The 22963-nt window shown below is 36.4% G+C and overlaps 1 pseudogene; it reads right to left on the reverse strand.

Annotated features, from left to right (window-relative positions):
* Window positions 1-1124: 1124 nt before the first annotated feature.
* LOC127483133 (large ribosomal subunit protein uL3-like) overlaps window positions 1125-22963 on the reverse strand; it is a 124028-nt pseudogene continuing 102189 nt past the window's right edge.

The raw sequence follows: 22963 nt of genomic DNA on the forward strand, positions 1-22963 counted from the left end.
GCATTGCAGGTGGGAGCTTCACTCACAATGCTACAACATCAGATCCTATGCTTTAAGATTTTATTATAAACAGGTTGTTTTATTGATATTGTTTTAACAACTGACAATTTAAAATGTTTATTTCTGAAATAAAAATAAAAAATAAAATGTTTTACTGAAATAAAACATATGTAGATAAGTTGAATGAATCATAAGTTGGTAGCATGACAAATTATCAAATAAATATTCATATGAAAGAAATGGCATATTTGGGGGTCGGTGCTGTGGCGCAGTGGGTTAACACCCTGGCCTGAAGTGCCAGCATCCCATATGGGCACTGGCTCGAAATCCAGCTGCTCCACTTCTGATCCAGCTCTCTGCTATGGCCTGGGAAAGCAATAGAAGATTTCCCATGTGCTTGGTCCCCTGCACCTACGTGGGAGACCAGGAAGATGCTCCTGGCTCCTGGCTTCAGATTGGCACAGCTCCGGCCATTGAAGCCAACTGGGGAGTGAACCATTGGATGGAAGATCTCTCTCTCTCTCTCTCTCTCTCTCTCTCTCTCAGCCTTTCTTCTCTCTGTGTGTAACTCTTACTTTCAAATAAATAACTAAAACTTAAAGAGAAATGGTATATTTCTCTCTTACAGCTTGACTTTTTGTGTGCTTCAAATGGTATATTGCCTCTCTATGCCAAAGACTATCATTATTCTTATTCTTAACAACATCTTTCAATTGTCTTGTCTTTGAACTTTGAAATATGAAATCAAGTATAAATTTAGGATTTTGATCAGCATAATAATTTTGAGACATCTTGGTAGTATTGGAGTATATTTTTGTTTTGTGCATTATTCTGTTTATAAATACCTCTAGGTTGTTTTTTTTTTTTCATTCAACGATCTATTAATGAACATGTATATGACTTTCTCAAATTACTATTTTTCTAGTCTTTTAAATTAATATAAAGAGAACAGATTTCCTGCAGTTCCTAGATCCAATTTTACGAATATAATGATATCTCCTTCTCCCTCTCCCTCCCTTCTTATTCTTTTGTGTCTTTTTTATCTCTTTAAATTATTTCTTTTTTCTAAAATGTTGCTGGTTTATAGTTATTCATGTTCTTTTTTGCCCCCGATGGAGTCACTTCTATTGCGATACCACTGGCAGCACAACCTGTTCCCTATGGTAGGCTCCTTCTTCCTTTGGGATCCAGTCTTTTCTAAGTGATCCCATGAAGGTCGCCTTCTCCTACACAGCCTGAATGAGGCAGTGGCCAAACATGGAGATGGTGTAAAGGAATTTAAGGTCAACCTTATCCAGGCCCCGCAGTTGGTCTGTGCCACCAGGGACTTCCGGAAGGAGAGCACTGGCTCCCCGGTCCCCCTCACGCAGCTTTTCAGCCTGACAAAGCCAGGGGGCACTTCACAGGAATAGACAAAGCCTCCCAGAGGGCTGATGCTCCTGTCTGACAGGCCCTAGGCAGACGAGGCATTGTTCTTATCAGTGCGCCATTCTTGATCTGGTGCCCCTGCCCCAGAAAAGGCCACAGGCAGAGGGAGCCAAGTCCCAACACAGGCTACCTTGCTCTGCCCTCGGTGGGCTTCTCGGTGTGCCCTGTGGCTGATGGCCCCTCTTGTACCCTTTCCCCTCGGTGACGCCGATGACACGGATCATCTCATCCTGACCAAGCACTTGGTTCACTGGGACCTGCTGCTCCAGCCGTCCCCTGGCGCAGTCTGGTCTCTCGGCCATGGTGCCCCCGTTCACGTGTGTCTAGATCAGGTGAGCGCTGTCTCCACATTGGTCACGGCCTCCACACCTTGCTTCTTGTTCACGTTGGATCCTGGCCTACCAGCTTCCCGCACCATGTGAGTGACTCCAGCCTTGTGGCCCCGCTTGGAGGAGACGTCCCTGGGGAAGCCCTTCACCTCCCCTTTGTGCCTGTTGCTGTTCCTCAGAGGCAAGAAGCCCAGGGACCCATGTCTAGAGCACAGAGTTTCCTGTCAGAGACCTTATTTGAAAGAGTTACACTGAGAGAGGAGAGGCAGAGAGAAAGAGAGAGGTCTTCCATTCGATGGTTCCTTCCTCAGTTGTCCGCAATGGCCAGAGCTGGGCCCATCTGAATCCAGGAGCCAGGTGCTTCTTCCGGGTCTCCCACGTGGGTGCAGGGGCCCAGGGACTTGGGCCATCTTCCACTGCTTTCCCAGGTCATAGCAGAGAGCTGGGTCAGAAGTGGAGCAGCCAGGTCTGGAACCAGTGCCCATATTTTAAAAACCTCATTTAAATATCAAAGCTTTGTATCATAATTAGAAAGGGATTTTTATTCAATGATTATTCTGCGTCTGTTAATATACTTATATATGTTGTTACTTCATTCTGTTAATTTAATTACATTGCATTTTAATGTAACAATACTTTGCTGAAACAAATCTAATGTATCCAAGATATATTGATATATTTTCTTTATAATAAACATTTCAATTTTACTTAATAATATTTAATTTATAATTTGTATGCTTATGTTTAAGAAAGAGATCTACCAGTAATTAATTATATTTGAATTTTTTCCAAATTTTGTTATCAGAGTTGTTAGCCCTCAAACCAAATTTAGAAATGTTTTCTATTTTCCCTGAAATTGTGAATATCTGGAGTTTTATTTTTTCCTTAAATATTTCATTAGGTTTATTCAATATTTAATTTAGTTTGCAGATGGGTAACCATCTGCACATATAATTATCACTTATGAGAGGATTAAATATTAATAAGAATAATTCACATTTTTAAATCTACCACATCAGTTTGTAGTAGTGGTTTTACCTAGAACATTTTCCTACTTCATCTGTATTTTCATCTATATTCCTACAGAGGTGTTTATAATATTTATTTATAATTATTTTCCCATTGGTCTCATCTCTGATAGTATCCTTTTCAGCATTTCTATAATAGAATATTTTGATTTTTTCATATCTTATTATTTTTAGATATTGTTACGTAAGTAAATTTATATTACTATTATTTTCTATTTTATGCTTCTATTATTATTTTAAATGAGAGGAATGCCTAGATCATTGAGGTTCTGATCATATTTTCTGGAATATGCAGTAAGAACATATCTTTCATTCAATCATAATTGCCATTTCTGGCATCTTAAATTTATTTGAAATTTATATAAATATTTTCTAATTTTATTATAATTTTTCACCTCAATGATTATTATTTAGGAATTTATTTATTAATTTCTATGGAACTTGGTAGTTATTATCTTTAATGTCGATTTAAAATTAATCTCATGATAGTTAGATCATAAAATAAAAGTTGTTCATTATTTTACTTGTTCTATGCCTCATTATGTGCTAAATTTTGGTGTTTCACCATATGAATTACAAAGGATGTATCCTCTAAATTTGTTGAGCTCAAGTCAAATTTATTAATGAGCTGCTTCAAAGACTTGTAGGTTTACAATTTTTTTTAGTGTATTTTGTCAGTTATTGAGAAAACTAACCTAGCTATCCTAACCCGGGTTTTGATTTTTCATTTCTTTAATTCTGTTAATACTGTCAAAATTTTAAGAGTCTATTGTTAGATCGTAAATCATTTCACTGTCTTATGTTTATAGTGAATTATAATTTTATTAGTATGTGATCATTATATCTTACTAGGAAATTGATTTTTTTTTTTTAACAGGCAGAGCGGACAGTGAGAGAAAGAAAGAGAAAGAGAGAAAGGTCTTCCTTTGCCGTTGGTTCACCCTCCAATGGCCGCCACGGCTGGCACGCGGTGGCCGGCACACCACGCTGATCTGAAGGCAGGAGCCAGGTGCTTCTCCTGGTCTCCCATGGGGTGCAGGGCCCAAGCACTTGGGCCATCCTCCACTGCACTCCCAGGCCATAGCAGAGAGCTGGCCTGGAAGAGGGGCAACCGGGACAGAATCCAGTGCCCCGACCAGGATTAGAACACGGTGTGCCAGCAAGCTAGGTGGAGGATTAGCTTATTGAGCCGCGGTGCTGGCTGGAAATTGATCTTTATCTGTAGAACTGATATATAGCTGACAGATGCCATAAGAGAAAATACAGCATCAATTGCAGGACCCACTTTCCTGAGTTTCCCTGCAAGATCATGGGCCTCAGACTCTTACCACATTGATTGCCCCACAAACCTTCAAAAAGTAGTTGTTTTTGTTCAGGTATAAACGTTTTTCATAGCAGAAAATTTGCTTGACAATGCAGTGCATGATTTTCATAAGACCTTGCATTAATTTTGCCTACTTTGTCAAATGAACTTTTTCATTTTGAATACAGTTTTGTTTTCTAAGTACATAGTTCAGTAATTTTATTTAACTTACATTATGCACAACTATTAAAAATGAATATTTGTGGAGTCAACCTTGTGGCATAATGGTTTAAGTCAATACTTGCAATGCTGGCATCCCATAAGGCCACTTTTTCAAGACCCAGCTGCTCCACTTCTGATCCAGCTCCCTACAAATACACTTGATAAAACAGCAAAATATGGACCAGGTCTTTAGGCCTCTACATCCATGTGGGAGACCTGGAAGAAGCTCTTGGAACCTGGGTTCGGGCTGGCCCAGACCAAGTCATTGCAGACATTTGGAGAGTGAACCAACAAATGGAAGATCTCTCTCTCTCTCTTTCTCTCTCTCTCTCTCTCTTCCTCTCTCTCTCTGTGTAACACTGTCTTTCAAATAAATAAAATAAATCACAAATAAAAACTGAATATTTGTATGAGACACATATAGGGATTCCTCCATAATTTAATGATAATATAAGCAAATGCAAAATTTTCAAAACCTTCTATAGTAAAACTAAAGCACATGGGTGATGAGAAGGCAAGCTTTATAAAAAGGAAAACGTAATAAAATTATTTGTCTGATTTTGAACTTAAAAGCACAAACATGAGTCACACTTTTGCAATAACGTACTCAAAAATACTTTCACATATATACTTAATTCCAACCTCGTTGGGACTCTAAAATAGCTAAAACACTACCATCTTGAGGCTTTGAGTTCAAGGGATTGCTACTCATTTTCTCTGAATGTATAAATACGGGACTGAAATATAACTTCAGCCTCACATTATGTAATTTTCTGTCTGTGTTAAGTTAGTCAAGTATGTTTTGCTTCTTCAGTCCAGTGATCATTTATTTGCACTGATGGTTTTATTATCATCAAAAGTTCAGTATTCCTACCTTTGGCTGCCCAATTCCTGTGTATTATAAAAAATTAAAATGAAATAAAATTGTGTGAGTATTGACTCATCTTTTGAGCTGATAAGGTCTTCTTTCTTGATATTCTTGATATTGCTCCAGGAGACTGGATGGACTCAATTGATGGCATCTATGTCATAGGTTTCTTGTGATGATTGAATTAATAATTGTTTAAAGCAATTAGGAGATTATCAGAATATCAGATTATCATTCATCAACATTATTTTTCATAATTATTCCCATTTTTAAATAAAATTAGTATCAAACTGAAAAATTATTTCCCTCAAGGATACAAAGTCATTAGATGGTCATGTTTTATAGAAATCCAAATATAAATTTAAATATTTTGAGTTATTTTCTTTTTCAACCATTTTCCTATTTCCCTGATAATTATTTTAGATGTATAGGTCTGTACACATTTACACAGCAAATACATGAACATGCCTAATTAAGTACTTGATGGGACCTTACTATAGCATATGTCATACAGCAGTTAAATAAATGTAAGTGCTAAGTAATTCACTGCTTTCACAAAATAGTGCTTTATTGGCAGTGATTATATCAATGGTTCAATTATTTAGAGATATTCATTTCTTTTTTAGCTTTATTTTAGTACTGACATTTTTTTAATGATTGTTTGTTTCCAAATAACCAACATTTATGCCAATTGGCAACTCAGAACTAAAAAGCTTCTGTTTAGGCTAAGGATAAATTATATTATCATTTGGTGGTCTGATAATATTGATGTTTACTTCATATGACCCCTTATAAAGGATTAAAAGTAATACTTTTGCACAGAAAGAAAGGTGAATGTAATTAGTAAAAATAAATCTATGAGGTGAAAATTTTTGATTTCTTGCACTGTGGAACGTTAGTGCTGAGTTTCCTTTCCTTTTTCCTTAACATATTATTGTCTTTCTAGAATACAAGGTAATGTTTGTAAGATTATCAGATTTTAATGATATCACAGGCCAGTCTATTCTACAATGTGTAACATTCTAATTTTAAAATTAAAATACAAAAATATATTTTATACTTCAAACTAAATATTAAACATACACAAGTACATAGAGATGTATGTAAAACAATCTTAAGTGGCTGGCGCTGTGGCGTAGTGGGCTAAGCCTCTGCCTGTGGTGCCTGTATCCCATATGGGTGCCAGATCTAGTCCCTGCTGCTCCTCTTTTTTTTTTTTTTTTTTTTTTGACAGGCAGAGTGGACAGTGAGAGAGAGAGACAGAGAGAAAGGTCTTCCTTTGCCATTGGTTCACCCTCCAATGGCCGCCGCGGCCGGCGCGCTGCGGCCGGCGCACCGCGCTGATCCGATGGCAGGAGCCAGGAGCCAGGTGCTTTTCCTGGTCTCCCATGGGGTGCAGGGCCCAAGCACCTGGGCCATCCTCCACTGCACTCCCTGGCCACAGCAGAGGGCTGGCCTGGAAGAGGGGCAACCGGGACAGAATCCGGCGCCCCGACCGGGACTAGAACCCGGTGTGCCGGCGCCGCTAGGCGGAGGATTAGCCTAGTGAGCCGCGGCGCCGGCAGCCTGCTGCTCCTCTTCAGATCCAGCTCTCTGCCATGGCCTGGGAAAGCAGTAGAAGATGACCCAAGTGGTTGGCCCCTGGCACTCAGGTGGGAGATCCAGAAGAAGCTTCTGGCTCTTGACTTCAGATCAGCCTAGCTTTGGTCATTATGGCAATTTGGGGAGTGGACCAATGGATGAAAGACCTTTCTCTTTGTCTCTCCTTCTGTATGGCTACAATTCTACCTCTGAAATAAATAAATAAAATCTTTAAAATAAAATTTTTAAAATATTTTCCAATTGAGGTTAATTTTGGGTATTGATTTATGTAACATACAGTTAAACAGAAACCCAGAAACTAATTATAACTGATAATAATAATACTTCTGAGTTTCCTTTAGTTTGTGTATATGTAGGAAGGCTGTGTGTGTGTGTGTGTTTATTCATACAGAAAAAAAGAGCTGAGAAGAAAAAATGCTTTTAAAATAGAATTTTCTGGGATTGACACTTGTTTTATCTACCATGTGCTGGTTCTCTACCCAAATGACCACAGTGGTCATGTCTGGCCAGACCAAAATCTAGAGTCAGGAACTTCTTCCAGCTCTCCCACAAGGATGCAGGGATCTAAGCACTAGGACCATCTTCCACTCCTTACCCAGGTGCATTAGTATGGAGCTAGATCAAAATTAGAGCAGCCAGAACTCAAACTAGTTCTCAAATGGGTTGCCAGTTTTACTTACTACACCACAATGATGGCTTCTGTATTTCTTTAAATAGATAGTAACTGATCACAACAAATTACCAAATTTTAATCATATTTAACTCCTCTAATGCATATTTAAAAAACTAGAAAATAATTACTTGCCAACATGATTATTAAAGGCACTTAATAATAGAACAAGAATTAAGTGAAGAAAATGCTGGATTTTGCATTTACTACTTTAAATTAGAAAGAAAAATATTTCAGTGTGAGAATATGTTCGCTTTATTTTTCTCTTTATATTTCTGTAATTTGCTTGTGATTAAAGCAAAAAATGAAATATTCTCCTAAGATCAACAAGCTGAACACAATACATGCCTATGAACAGTAATACTATTTGTTACATCTCTTTATTACACACAAATCCTGTAACTGTGCCATAGAGTATGTACTTGGAAGATAGCACATAAACATACTTTTAATTGTATTTGTATTGGCAGCCAATACTTATAGTTGCCTCTCTACTCGAAAAAAGTAAAAAGGCTGTCAAGCTATGGAGTGGAAGAGGAACAGAAAAGTGTATCAGAAAGAAAAGAAACAAGACCTTATTGAAAAAGAAATGGGTGTTTCAGAAAAAAACCGTGGAAAGTGCAAAATTTATTTGGTTGAAAAATGTTTTAAAATCTATGTAGATTTTCTCATTATATATAGTTTTCATAAACTTTTAGAATGCCACTTGTAAAATCAAGAGAGATGTATGACTTTCCAAGTCAGTGGATTTATCTACTGGTACATGGCACATTTCATCTTCAAATATTTCCTCAGTGTGCTGGTGGACAGAAGAGCAGTGGGAGAAGTGGTGCTGTCTCCCGATGCAGCGTACAGTCCAATTTCTGTCTCCAACATCTGACCTCCTGAATGTGCTTCACCACTACCCTTCTCTTCATGTGGATGAATTAGAAGCTGCTCCCTGTAAAGAGAGGTTGGTGACTAACAATTTGGCCAAGTTCCTCATTTTACAAAAAGAAAATTGAGGTTGGAAAAGGTTAAATGATTTTTTCATGGTCATGCATATATTCAACAGGAATTCAATACAACTCTTTTGTTTCTTTACTGTCCTTCAGAGATAGGTACCTAATATAAAATATGAGGCTCTCACACAGAACTTTTAGACTCTTTTACTGTGTGTGTCTATTTGTTTGACTGTAAATACACACCATCTATAAATTCTACCTATAACTGCTGAGTAAGAAAAAGTTTAAGATGGAAAACTGCCGCAGTGTTAATTGGCATATAGACCATTAAAATTGCACAAGCAATCTGAAAGCATTAATTTAATCATATATCATGCATTTGTTTGTATTATTTGAAATGAAAATACTTCTACATTAAATAATTAGAAAAACTCTTTTAAATAAATTGATATTGGTTAAATTACAGTTAGAAATAAAGAAAACAATGCTTATTAATCTATTCTAACAAATTGTTCTTATAAAATACAAAGTATATAGTTAATGTGACTTCATGTACACAATTTTGAGATATGAGAAAGATTGGAATAGAATAAAATATCATCAGCCTACATCTTCTATGAAGATTCTATCTTGGTTAGAAGTTTCATAGATATAAAATAGTATTTTATTTTTTTATTTTTTTAAAGATTTTATTTATTTATTTCAGAGGTAGATTTACAGACAGTGAGTGAGAGACAGAGAGAAAGGTCTTCTTTCCAGTGGTTCACTCCCCAGATGGCCGCAACGGTCGGAACTGCGCCAATCCGAAGCCAGGATCCAGGTGTTTCTTCCTGGTCTCCCATGAGGGTTCAGGGGTCCAAGTACTTGGGCCATCTTCTACTGCTTTCTCAGGCCATACCAGAAAGCTGGATTGGAAGAGGGGCAGCAGGACTACAACTGGTGCCCATATTGGATGCTGGCGCCACAGGCAGAGGATTAACTTACTGAGCCATGGAGCCAGCCCCTAAAACAGTATTTTAATCAAGAATCATTTCCTTTATTTATTATTTTCTCTGCAACTTTTACAGGCATTAGTCAATTAAAATATAGGAAAGTTTTATGTAGGAATAATTCACAAAGACATTTGTACATTTCAATGACTTATTTTTCATCAGACATGGTATAAAATAATTTTTTTCAAATGTTATACCATTGAATTGGATTTTATTGGTAGGCTATATTCTCCTACAATGTGGTACCAACTGATAATAACTTCGATATGCCTACATGGACTGTTTTACTAGTAAATGGGGTTTTAAAACATATTTTGGAAGCAAATATATACCATTCTGTCAAATGTTGATTGTCAACACGATTAAAATAATATGTGGGCCAGCGCTGCGGCTCAATAGGCTAATCCTCCACCCAGAACGCCGGCACACTGGGTTCTAGTCCCGGTTGGGGCACCAGATTCTGTCCTGGTTGTTCCTCTTCCAGTCCAGCTCTCTGCTGTGGCCCGGGAGTGCAGTGGAGGATGGCTCAAGTCCTTGGGTCCTGCATCCGCATGGAAGACCAGGAGAAGCACCTGGCACCTGGCCTCGGATCAGCGTGGTGCGCCAGCCGCAACAGCCAATGGGGGGTGAACCAATGAAAAAAGAAGACCTTTCTCTCAGTCTCTCTCACTGTCCACTCTGCCTGTCAAAAATAAAATAATATGTGGATTGGTCCATCAGTTGTTCAGTCTGATATTAGGATTCTAGTTCTGGTGGGAACAAAGTAGAAGCATTTTCATCTGAAGTTTTCTAGTTTCATTTGAAACTTTCATAGACATGGGTCTCTGAAGATCTGAAACCATTTAGCTTTTAAAATAGCATGTGAATGTTGATATTGCATGACTCGCCTCATTGTAAAGAGTTACAAAAGTGTTACAATTGTGTATTTTGTGGTAAGTTTTCCAAAAATATAGCATTTGATTGTGATTTGAATACTTCACACTGGAGTGTAATTTTGATGTTCATTCATGTGTTGAAATAAAATTGTAAAATGCTATGTAAATTTAAGGAACTTCATTAAAAGGCTAAAATGTTTCTCCAAGTTGATCTGCTTTTTTGCACAAATTTATCTGTAATGTTTGATTAAATTCAGAATTTTGAGAGTCTTTCACAAAACATACTGAACCAGAATCTGTGGGATTGCAATTAAATCATCTAAAAATTTAACTCATTTACTTTTTGGATTTGAAGTAAATTTTCATTTAAATTTTTCTATTTGAGTCACTTTATTGAGGTATTATGGATATACAAAAGAATGTAGATGTTTGATTTATACCACTTGATGACTTTGGAGATAAGTGGAAAAATTTATGTGTATATGAAACCATTGCCAAAGTCAGTGCTGTAAGCCTTTCCATATGCACTTCAAACTACTCTATGTTCATGTAACCCTCTTTTAGAACTATAAATGAAAGCTGTCATGCTACTTAACAAACTCCATTTGAGGAACCGTAAAAGCACGCACTGAAGCCAAAGCATATATGTCATTACATTACTTGGAAGGTAATGTCAATGAGAAAAAGTGAGGGTGATGGGAAAATGAGACTTGAAAAATGGACAAGAGAAAAAAATGTGTGCAATTTATGAAGATCACTGCTGGACAAATATGCTCATTTCCACAGTGATGTCTGTGGAAATGGACACAGAATGCCAGTTAAATGGTGCTCTAAGAAAGTGAGCCTGCGACATTTGTCCATCAACCTCTGATCTCCTGTTGAAAACAGCCTTCTAGGAAACCATGTCTCCCACACTTGCAAAAGAAAATTTTTATATGGCCAAGTGAGTCCTCTCAGCTTCAGAGCAAACTTTGGGGCAGATCATTGAAAGACATGTAGTATACACTTTAGGGTGATATTGGCAATATTAGTATAAACACACACACACACAACATAAGAACAACAAAATTCTGGTCATTGCAGTTGTGTGTAACCTAAACAATGTAAGCAGAATACCAGATACCCAATCTGTAACAGGCTGTGTCTTGCCACTGCTCAACTCCACATCTATTCAAGCCATAGGTGAAATTCACTCTGTCACAATGCTGTAAAATGATTTCTGGATTCAATTGCTATAAAGGTTAATACTGGAGAACTAGTGGAAGGCTCCAATTTCTTCTGCTATAAGCAGTATCATTATTTTCTTGGTGAGAAAGACTATAATCATGGATCCATAACAAGCACCATTCTTAACACTAAAACTGTATCTCATTCATGAGCATATCATGCAAGTAAGATGATGGAGAATGGCAGAAGTATAAAGAACAAGTCAACTTGTTCAATACATTTCTTGACTGTCCTCCGCAGTAGACAATCATGACACTGTCTTTTCTCCTACGGATATTAATGTGAGCCACAATGATTCAGAAAATTTGTGTTTATAGCTTTGGTTCCCCCAAATCACCATTATGCAAGTCTTTTGATATTACTCTTGCATTGTCTCAGATAAATAAGAGGAATCACTTACCACTGCTCAGATTTTAAGGTTTATATATTTATTTGAAAGGATGAGTGACAGAAGAGAGAAGGAGTGAAAAAGAGAGAAAGAAAGAGAGAGAGAAAATCTTTCAGTGACTGGGGCTGGGCCAGACCAAAGCCAGGAGCCTGGAACTCCATCTGGGCCTCCCACACAAGTGGAAGGGGCAAAGCCCTTGAGCCATCTTCAGGAACATTAGTAGGGAACTGGGTCAGAAGCAGAACAGCCAAGAGGACGATCAACACCCATATGGGATGCCTGCATTGCAAGAGGCTGCTTAACCTACTGTGCTATAGCTCCAGCCCCTAGGAGTTCTTACAAATTCTTACATCATAATCCTTTTTATTTCCATACAGATTTGCTTAAAATGTATAATTCACTTTTCAGCTAATAGAATTTTCTCTCAATGCTATTTAGAGCCACCCTTCATTGGAATTATATAATGACAGGAATGTGTTTTCAGATTTGGTTCTTAATAGCAAGCCACTTCTCTCTGAATTAGACTTGGAAATTTTCATTCTATGTCAACTTAACATGAGGAATCCTCCATAGATGAGAAATGAGTAATATGAGACAATGGGGGAAATAATCAGTATCATGGGAATTTGTGTAATTTGTACACGTAATGCATTTGTCTCATCTGGGCCTACTGAGGTCTAGTCCTAAATGTGATATCTCTGTGCTCAGTGAACTTTTGATTTAGTAGATTTTATCAATACACAGTTTTTATGGGGATAAGTCTAAGTTAAATCCTAACTTAATGCCTTACATTTAGCCTCTTCTCTTTTACTCAGTGTTCCGTGAATGAAGAATAGCTTTTCAAATAGTGAGCAATTCATTTTACTATCTATGGCTCTCCTTTAAGAGTTAACTCATATTAGAGACTCTCCACTTCTTTATTATCTAGCTGAAATACTTCTAGTTCATTAGGATGTAGATATAATGGTTATGTTAGGGTAACTTGTAGTGCCACTTTGCTTTGATGCTAAAACCTCATGTTACTGGGTTTCATTTCAATTAACAGTCTTGAATTACCTGATAACTGATCCTTCTCAAATGTTGTCTGTGCTGCTTCCAAACTCCAGAGACTCATTAATGTCTCTGTTTTTTATATTATTAGTAGGCTGGACAAGACACAATGATTTATTTTTTATCTTGTAGGAGATGCCTATTATGTATTTCAAAAACTTCATTATTGTAGCACATTTGGTTTTTTTGTGTTATTTTGTTTGTTTGTTTATTTGTTTTTTTAATTTTATATAGTGATTTTATTTCCCTTGGATATATACCCAGTAGTGAAATTGCTGGATCATGTGGCAGTTCTTTTTTAGTAACAGTTATCTACAATGGTTGTATTAGTTTACACTCACATCAACAGTTTGCAATGATTCCCTTTTCTCCACATCTTTATTAACATGTTATCTTTTGTCTTTTTGTTGATAGCTGATCTAACTGTAGTAAGGTGATATCTTGTCATTTTGATTTGTATTCCCCTGAGGATCAGTGACGTTGAGCATTTTTTCATGCACCTGTTGGCCATTTGTATATCTTCCTTTGAGAAATGTCTGTTTAGATCTACTGCCCATTTTTAAATTTCATTGCTTTTTGCTATGGAGTTGTTTGAGTTCATTGTATATTCTGGTTATTAATTTCTTCTTAGATGTAAATATTTTCTTCTATTTTGTAGGTTCACTCTTGACTCTGTTGATTGCTTCCTTTGCTATGCAGAATCTCTCTAGTTTGTTAATTCTCATTTGTCTGTTTTTGTTTTTGTGTTCTGTGCTCTGGAGTCTCTGCCAAAATATACTTGCAAATTCCAATGTTCAAAGTGTTTTCTTATATTTTTCTTTTAGTGTTTTTCTTTTCTTTTTTTTAACTTTTATTTAATGAATATAAATTTCCAAAGTACGATTTATGGATTACAATGGCTTCCCCCACATACCGTCCCTCCCACCCACAACCCTCCCCTTTCCCACTCCCTCTCCCCTTCCATTCACATCAAGATTCATTTTTGATTATCTTTATATACAGAAGATCAGCTTAGTATACATTAAGTAAGGATTTCAACAGTTTGCTCCCACACAGAAACATAAAGTGAAAAATAATAGATGATTTTTTTAAATGATGATGAGATCAGATCAGACCTATTGTCATGTTTAATCCCAGTGAGAGTCAAGTTGGGAGTTGATAATTTCTTTTTTTTTTTTTTTTTTTTTTTTTTTTTACAGAGGATCAGTTTAGTATACATTAAGTAAAGATTTCAACAGTTTGCACCCCCATAGAAACACAAAGTGAAATATATTGTTTGAGTACTCGTTATAGCATTAAATCTCAATACACAGCACATTAAGGACAGAGATCCTACATGAGGAGTAAGTGCACCGTGACTCCTGTTGTTGACTTTACCAATTGACACTCCTGTCTATGGCACCAGTAGTCTCCCTATGCTCCAGTCATGAGTTTCCAAGGCTATGGAAGCCCTCTGAGTTCTCCGATTCTTATCTTGTTTACACAAGGTCATAGTCAAAGTGGAGGTTCTCTCCTTCCTTTAGAGAAAGGTACCTCCTTCTTTGAAGACCTGTTCTTTCCACTGGGATCTCACTCGCAGAGATCTTTTGCCAGAGTGTCTTGGATTTCCATGCCTGAAATACTCTCATGGGCTTTTCAAGCCAGATCGGAATGCCTTTAGGGCTGATTCTGAGGCCAGAGTGCTATTTAGCACATCTGCCATTCTATGAGTCTGCTGAGTATCTCACTTCCCATGTTGGATCACTCTCCCCTTTATTTATTCCATCGGTTAGTGTTAGCAGGTACTAGACTTGTTTATGTGCTCCCTTTGACTCTTAGCCTTTTTTAAGGTTTATCCCCACCCATTGTCTTATTCTCTTGCAATATCCAGAGTACTTCCCAGTGACTTTCCACCAAACTTGAGTACCAGCAATCCAAACTGCGTTAGAACAGTGTATCAGGTCCACGATTGTGCTGCTAGCATCCCATATCAGAGTGTCAGTTCAAGTCCTGTGTACACTTCCAATCCAGGTTCCTGCTGATGCACTTGGGAAGGCAGTGGGTAATGACCCAAGTATTCGGGCTTTTGTTACCAATGTGGAAACCTGGTTGGAGATCCTGACCCCTGAATTTGGCCGGGGGCACCCCTGGCTGTTGCAACCATTTGGCAAGTGAATGAGAAGATGGTCTATTCCTGTCTTTTCCTCCTCCCCCACACTTTCTCTTCCTCTGTCGCTCTTTCTTTCAAATAAATAAATCCTACCTGAGTGGGAGACTTGAATTGGGTTCAAGACTCTCAACTTTAGTCTGGTGTACTCCTGAGCTGTTGTAGGCATCAGGGAGTGAGCCAGTAGATGGGAGCTCTGCCTGTCTTTATCCCTGGTCCTAATATTAATTGACTAAAAAATAGTTTATGAAAAATTTAATCTCCAGTTCTTGATTGTTTGTTCTTTGCTTCACTAATCCAGCAGTACTCAAAAAGGTTACTTAGCTTTCATTTTTAGGGACAATCATGCTTCTTAGCCATCATTACAGATTTTCGTTAATCAAACCACTCTGATTGAATACCTGGTTTTACATCTTGGTAAATGTATGTGCTTTTATCTGCTTAGCAGCTGACCTGTACTTAGGAATCTCATCATTACTCTTGAGACTAAGATGGCTTGCTTAGGTTTGAGGAAGTCCTTTATGCTATTCATTTTGTTATGCTGATTTTATCACATTGCTTCTACACATTTATTACTTCTTTGCTGTTATCTTGCTGATGAGTATGCTAGCTAGACCCCCCCTGGAAATATAGCCAAGTAACAAATTTACTTGTTTCAAATAATAAATTTATTGTAACCTATGTATCTCCTTAAGAAGTGTTTTCACATCTTCCCTTCCTTGGCTTCAAGGCATTTCTGGGTTCTCTATCTCATTTATCGGATGACTGTGATGGCTATCCTTCCAGCACTGATAAATTCCTACTATATAATAAGGCTTACAAATGAAGAATAATAGATTAGTACCTATATGTCAATAAAATCTATGATACGATTCTTGAATTTCACTTTTTTAGTTTTAACCTGGTCAAGATCCACACCTGTTGATATTTTCTGTTTTTTTTTTTTTTTTTTTTTTTTTTTTTTTTTCAGATGTATATGGGCCAGGTCCTGCAAATCTTTCATAAATTAGAAGATTTTCTTTAAAGTGTACAAGATTTGTATTTCTATGTTAAATGAATGATATCCCCCCAAATATAAATAACCTTAAAAATAAGAAAATGAATAACCTTATTAAAATGACCAAATATCTAAAAACTACCTCACCAAAAGATACAGAAGGCAAACAACCATATAAAAGAAACAAAACATCATACTTTGTTAAGAAGCTACAAATAAAAACTCCAATGATGTACCAGTACATGTATATTAAAAAACTGAAATCTGAAACAATACAAAATACAAAAGAGGACATTTACCCACAGAAGTTTACTAATAGTGACAATGAAAAATGATATAACAAATTTGGAACACATATTGGCAATATTTTTTTAGAAAACTAAACTTATCAACTGATCCAGGAATTATGTGTTTACAGGAAAATGTTGAAACACATTCCTTGCAAAAATTTACTCATGACTGCTGATAACAGTTTTATTGATAATTGCCAAAACATCAAAGAAACCAATATTCCTCAGTAAGTTAATTGATAATTCATTGTAAATATATTACTGTGTAATATTAATATTGGTCTATTTCTGGGATTTCTGTTATAATCCATGGCTCTATTTATCTGTTCTTTCACTAATATTACATTGTTTTAATTACTGTATATTTGTAGTAAATTCAGACACTTCTAATCTTCTGACTTTGTTTTCCTTCCCCAGTGTTGTGTTGGCTATTTCACTCTCAAGTCTCTAAATAGAACCAATTTGTTAGTATTCACACAGTTATTTGTTGTAATTTTGAATGGAATTTCTGTGATTTTGATTTGGATTGCTGTGAGTGATTAAACTACACACACACACACGCACAGAGAGATAGACATGCATGGAATATTATTCACTGTTATAAAGAAGTGGGCTGTGTGATCCAGTGCTGTGGCATAATGGGTAAGGCTGCTACCTGCAGTGCCAACATCCAATATGGGCGCTGGTTCAAGTCCCAGCTGCTCCATTTCTGATCCAGCTCTTTGCTATGGCCTGGGAAAACAGTAGAAGATGGCCCAAGTCTGTGGGCCCCTGCACCAGCATGGGAGACCTGGAAGAATCTCCTGGCTCCTGGATTTGTTAGGATCCATGCAGCTCTGGCTTTAGTGGCCATCTGGGGAGTGAACCAGCAGATGGAAGACTTCTCTCTCTGTAACTCTGCCTTTTAAATAAATAAATAACTCTAAAAAACAAGAAATGCACCATCAAGTAGGGAGAATATAAGATTAAATGCATATTATTAGGTTGAAGAAGCTAATCTGAAAATACAACAAACTGAATGAGTCTGACTATATGCTTTTATGACTCTCATAGGTAAAACTATAGAGAGTAAAAGGATGAAAAATTTCCAGACGTTTTGGAGGGAGGAATTTTTAAGTGCAATATAAAGGATATTTAATGTAATGAAACTGCTTTGTATGATGCTATAGTGGAGGATATGTGTCTTTATTTATTTTAAACACACAGAATGTACAACACCAAGTGAACTCTTATGTAAACTGTGTACTTTGAATGATAATGATGTGTCAAGGTAAGTACATCAGTTTTCACAATTGTATCACCCTGAAGAAAGATTTCAATAGTAGGATACACTGCATATATATTTGGTGGTAAAGGAAATAGAAAACTGTAATTTCCTCTCAATTTTGCTGTACTTCTTAAAAATTCTCCAAAAATAAAATATCTAAAATATATAATTATATGTTATAACCAAATAGATTTAATCAGAATGACTGGCATTGTGGTGTTGTAGTACTTTTATACCTCTTAGACATTAGTATGAAGTTCTATGTACACTCATTTCTAAGATTAGTACCATAAACTTTCCATCAAACTTACATGTCAACCAGTCATTTCTTCAGTTAATAAACTTTCATATTAGGAAGCTATGTTATTCACCTTATAAATCATTCACACCATTCCAAATACTTTAGGAAGTGGATAAAGCATAGGAAACATTACAATATTATGAAATTTAACATATAAAGGCATGATGAGTCACCTATTTCTGATTTATTTATTTAATTAATTGAGTTATTAGAACTCTGTTGATTTTAATATTAAAATAGCAGGGAGATTACATATTCTAAAGCCTTTTCTAATGTTTATCTTAGCAAAAGTCAACATCTCTAACTCACAATCATAGTCTGCTCATATATTTAATTTTAAAATGCTGAATTATAAATATTTTACTTGTCAGTTATGATTTTTTAAAATTTTATGACTTTATCACTTCCACATGAATATTTGACTTACTACAAAATTAAAATTAATATAAAATCCCACTGCTCACACACTACTCCTATTATCAACATTCTTTTATTCCATTCCCAAATTTTTTTGAAATTAGAGAATATTTTGGGCTAACTTCTCTTACCCCAGCTACTTAGATGCCTCTCTCTTTATCTTTTCAGGATGTGAACAGTTGAAGATAAACAAAAACCTGGAGATCATTTACATTTTTGCTAAATCAGAATCATAAACCATTCTGAACTGGTTTTACATTTTAAATGGCTAATAGCAGCAGAGTTTATACAGCTTTCAACTCAGTTTCCAATCTCTTCATTTAACAGTTAATATTATTAGTGGACAGTGTCCAAGCAGTTATTTAGTTATAATCTCCTCAGTAAAATGATGGCAGCCTTGTAATCAATTAAGAAAAAATACTCACTTCATGAAACAATTGGAATAAATTGCTGGAAATCCACTATGAAAATATGAAAGAAATATGATAAAGCAGAATAAGTCTTGAAGAATTATACTGTACAATATAATTTATCAGGCCTGCTTTGTATGAATTAATGAAACACAATTGAAAATTGCACTCTAACCTTATCCTCATGGTAAGTGGAAAAAATAACTATTGCAAATTTCCTTCAAGCTGAAAGAGAATGGGAAATGCAAAGATACATAGATGTTATGGAATCATCAAAGTATAGACACATATATACTTATACATATTGTATATGTAAAATATGTATATATTATTTTTCTCAATTACTAATTCAACTATTCATGTTTCTATATTCTGAATTTTAATTTAACAAGTTGAAATAATTATTGGATGGCTCTTCTAGTAGTTTAGAAATTAGCATTCCTTGAGCTGGCACTGTGGTATAGCAAGTAAAGCTGCCATCTACAAAACCAGTATCCCATGTGGCACCTATTTGAGTCCCAGATTCTCCACTTCTCATCAAGCTCCTTGCTCATGTGCCTAGGAAAGCAGTGGGAAATGGCCCAAGTGCTTGGGCTTCTGCACCCATGTGTGAGACTTGCAGGAGGCTCTGGGCTTCTGTCCCACCTCTAGCCATTGAGACCATTTGGGGAATGAACCAGCAGATGGAAGATCTCTCTCTCCCTCTCTGTGTATGTGTGTGTGTGTGTGTCTCCCCCACTTTGTAATTTTAAATTTAAAAATAAATAAATAAATCTTTAAAAATCCAAAGAATTTAGCATTTCTTAGGAAATGATTTCATTAAAATTGTTACATGAGAAATTTTGGTCAAAATTTTCACATTTACATTTTAAGGTAATTTTTTAAGACAATTTTAAAATCATTCACTTACATCACAATTTCTAGACTGAAAGAATACTCTTTTGATAATAATTTCTTTATTTGGACTGGTGCTGTGGTGCAGTAGATTAATCCTCTGCCTGGGGTGTCAGCTTCCCATGTGGGCGCTGGTTTTAGTACCTGCTGCTCCTCTTCCCATCCAGCTCTCTGCTATGGCCTGGGAAAGCAGTAGAAAATAGCCCAAATCCTTGGGCCCCTGCACCCATGTGGTAGACCCAGAAGAAGCTCCTGGCCTCTAGCTTTCGATTGGCACAGCTCTGACCATTCTGGCCATTTAGGGTGTAAACCAGTGAATGGAAGATCTTTCTCCCTGTCTCTCCCTCTCACTATCTGTAACTCTACCTCTCAAACAAATAAAAAAATCTTTTAAAAATAATTTCTTTATTTTCAGTCTCTTTAGAAGGCACTCCTATTTTTTAAAGGTTATTTATTTGAAAGGCAGAGTTACAGAGAGGCAGAGTCAGGGAGAGAGAGAGAGAGAGAGAGAGAGAGAGAGAGATCTTCCATCTGATGGTTCACTCCCCAGATGGCCACAACGGCCGGAGCTGCACCGATCCGAACCAGGAGCCGGGAGCCAAGGAGCTTCTTCCTAGTCTCCCACATGGTTGAAGGATCCCAAGGATTTGGCCCATCTTCTATGGCTTTCCCAGGCCGTAGTAGAGAGCTGGATCGGAAGTAGAGAAAGCGGGACTAAAACCTGCTCCCACATGGGATGACAGCACTGCAAACGGCTGTTTTACCCACTACCACAGCTCTAGCCTTGAGGAAGGTATTCATATTAATACCATATTAACAAGACAAATACTTAATTTTTTTCAATTATTTTGTATTATTGTTTTACTTTAAATTTGGGAATATTTCTTCAACTTTATCTTCTAGCCTTTTTACTACTTTTTTGTTTATTATATTACTTTAATTTCAGGGGATTATAATTAATTTAATAGCATTCCTTTACACAGAATTTTTTCATGATTCCAATATTTTACTTCAATGATATTATTTAAACATATTCATTAAAATCTCTTCTCCATATTTATTTTCCACAGGTAAAGTATGAAAATGGGATTCTTGTATAACCTTTTGACAAACTTGAAGAAATTAAATGCATATCCTAAAACCAGAAGATACCACCATGGAGTGAATATGAATAGCCAAAAGCTGTTTAGAAAATTCACCATCACACGGAATAAGAACAAATAATACAGTGGAGTTTTTGAGAGAGCATTTCACCATGAATCTCTAGTTAGTGTACAATCTTTGGGAGCTATTTTTCTTGGCTGTGGAGACACTTAAACCATGACTCATGACCATGACAGCAACATCAACGTCACCCTAAGGACAATCAATGACTGGCTGACATCACAATTCAGTATGTGACAACGAAAAAGTATACATCCACTGTCTGTTCACAATATTTTGTTTACCTTATTGTAGTTTTCAATAAATTTCCTCTTTCATACTCATAACACAAGCACCAAGTTAATTATTTTCACACTAAAAATCTCAGAAACTCCTGGAAAATTATGAAATAAGAACAATGACAGCAATAAATCTGGAAATTAACCATTATAGTTTCAAGCAGTGTTTTTGCTAGCTTCCGTTCAGTTGTAACTGTGGAAGAAACATGATTCTTCAGACCCCATCACCATATTTGTTGGAAGTGTCTTGTTTTCCATGTACTACTGAACACATGACCTTTATGCTGTGTTTTAAAATATCTCTGGCTAATTCTATTGCCCAAAGTAAATTTAGTCTTAAGTGCTACCTTTTAATGAAAATACTGTGCCTTCCTGTGGGGAAGATGAACTTGGGAAGGTGAAGTTATCAAGTTCTCATGCCTTTAGGCCCATGCCTCCTTATCTGTGTGTTTCCATATTTCTGTGCCTCTGTGGTAACAAGTGTCATGGCAACCAACAGGTCCACCTGCTGTATATGAAATCTTGAAGTTTTCTGAATAAATAATACAAAAACTTGATGATCAATTAGCATAGTAAATATGATAGTGCCCAGGCTACAATTTGAAGAGCAATTTCTAATCATATTTCTATTATAAAGTCTTGGTGATGAATAATTCCACATTATAATGTAAATATTTTGTCTGAAATTTTCTGAAACCAAAGCAACAGAATAATTTTACAAGCTTAAAATTTCATGTTTAATTGAAGGGATTGGTAACCTGCCTGCAAATATGTGGCGTACATTGTCATATCTAAGAAACATTTTATTTTAGATACGAGCTTTATCATATGCACCGACACAGTTAATTTGTAATCATGGCCTTTGGTGTCTCTAACTACGGCCCATTGACAGTAAAGTGATGTCTTGGGAGATATACTTTTATGAGTTAAATTCGGGCTGAGCCCAACATCTAGGAAGATTACTTCTTTCTTCTTAGGAATTATAAATCTTTCTGTAATTATTTTCTTTTTCCCTGGGGTCTTTATATTTCTTCTCCTTGACTATATTTCATCCATATAAACCTACAAATCTGATCTCATCATTGCAATACTTAAAATCTTCCTCTGACTTCAGGGTGAAATTCAAAACTCATTAGCACATAAAGGTTACATGTGGCACAGTAGAAAAATTGTATTTTGGAAAGACAGTGAGAATTAAGTATAAATCTTGATCTATCTCTTCAAGAGACTCGATTTTGTAATTTTTTTAAAAAATATTTATTTGAAAGGAACAGTTTCAGAGAAAGAAGGAGAGACAGAGAAAGTAAGACCTTCCATCTGCAGTTTCACCCCCAAATGGCAGTAACAGCAAGAGCTAGATCAACCCAAAGCCAGGAGACAGGAGTTTCTCCTGGATTTCTCACATGGGTGCAGGGGCTCAATATTTTGGCCATCTTCTACTGTTTTCCTAAGCAGATTAGCAGGGATCTTGATCAGAAGTGGAGCAGCCAGGACTCAAACTGGCACCCATATGGGATGCCGGTACTGCAGGCAATGGCTTTACCCACTATATCACAGTGCCTGCCCTTCAGTTTTGCACTCTCATAGATGAAGTACTGCGTGACTTGTAGTTGGCTGTCTTCTCTCCATATTTTACCTGTGTAACTGTGTCCCAGTTTCCTCTTTTACAAGAACATCAGTAATACTGTATTCACGTTCACTCTAATGACAAAATTTTTAATTACTTCCTAAAGACCCCATCTTTAAATTCAGTAACATTTTGAGGTTCAGGAAGTTAGGATTTCAAAGTATAAATTTTAGTGAATTGCAATTCAGCCCATAAAATATAGTCAATTCATATTTAAAGATCTTGAAAGGAACCTCTAATTGATCA

Source organism: Oryctolagus cuniculus, chromosome 8 (genome assembly GCF_964237555.1).
Source record: "Oryctolagus cuniculus chromosome 8, mOryCun1.1, whole genome shotgun sequence".
Lineage (NCBI taxonomy): Eukaryota > Metazoa > Chordata > Mammalia > Lagomorpha > Leporidae > Oryctolagus > Oryctolagus cuniculus.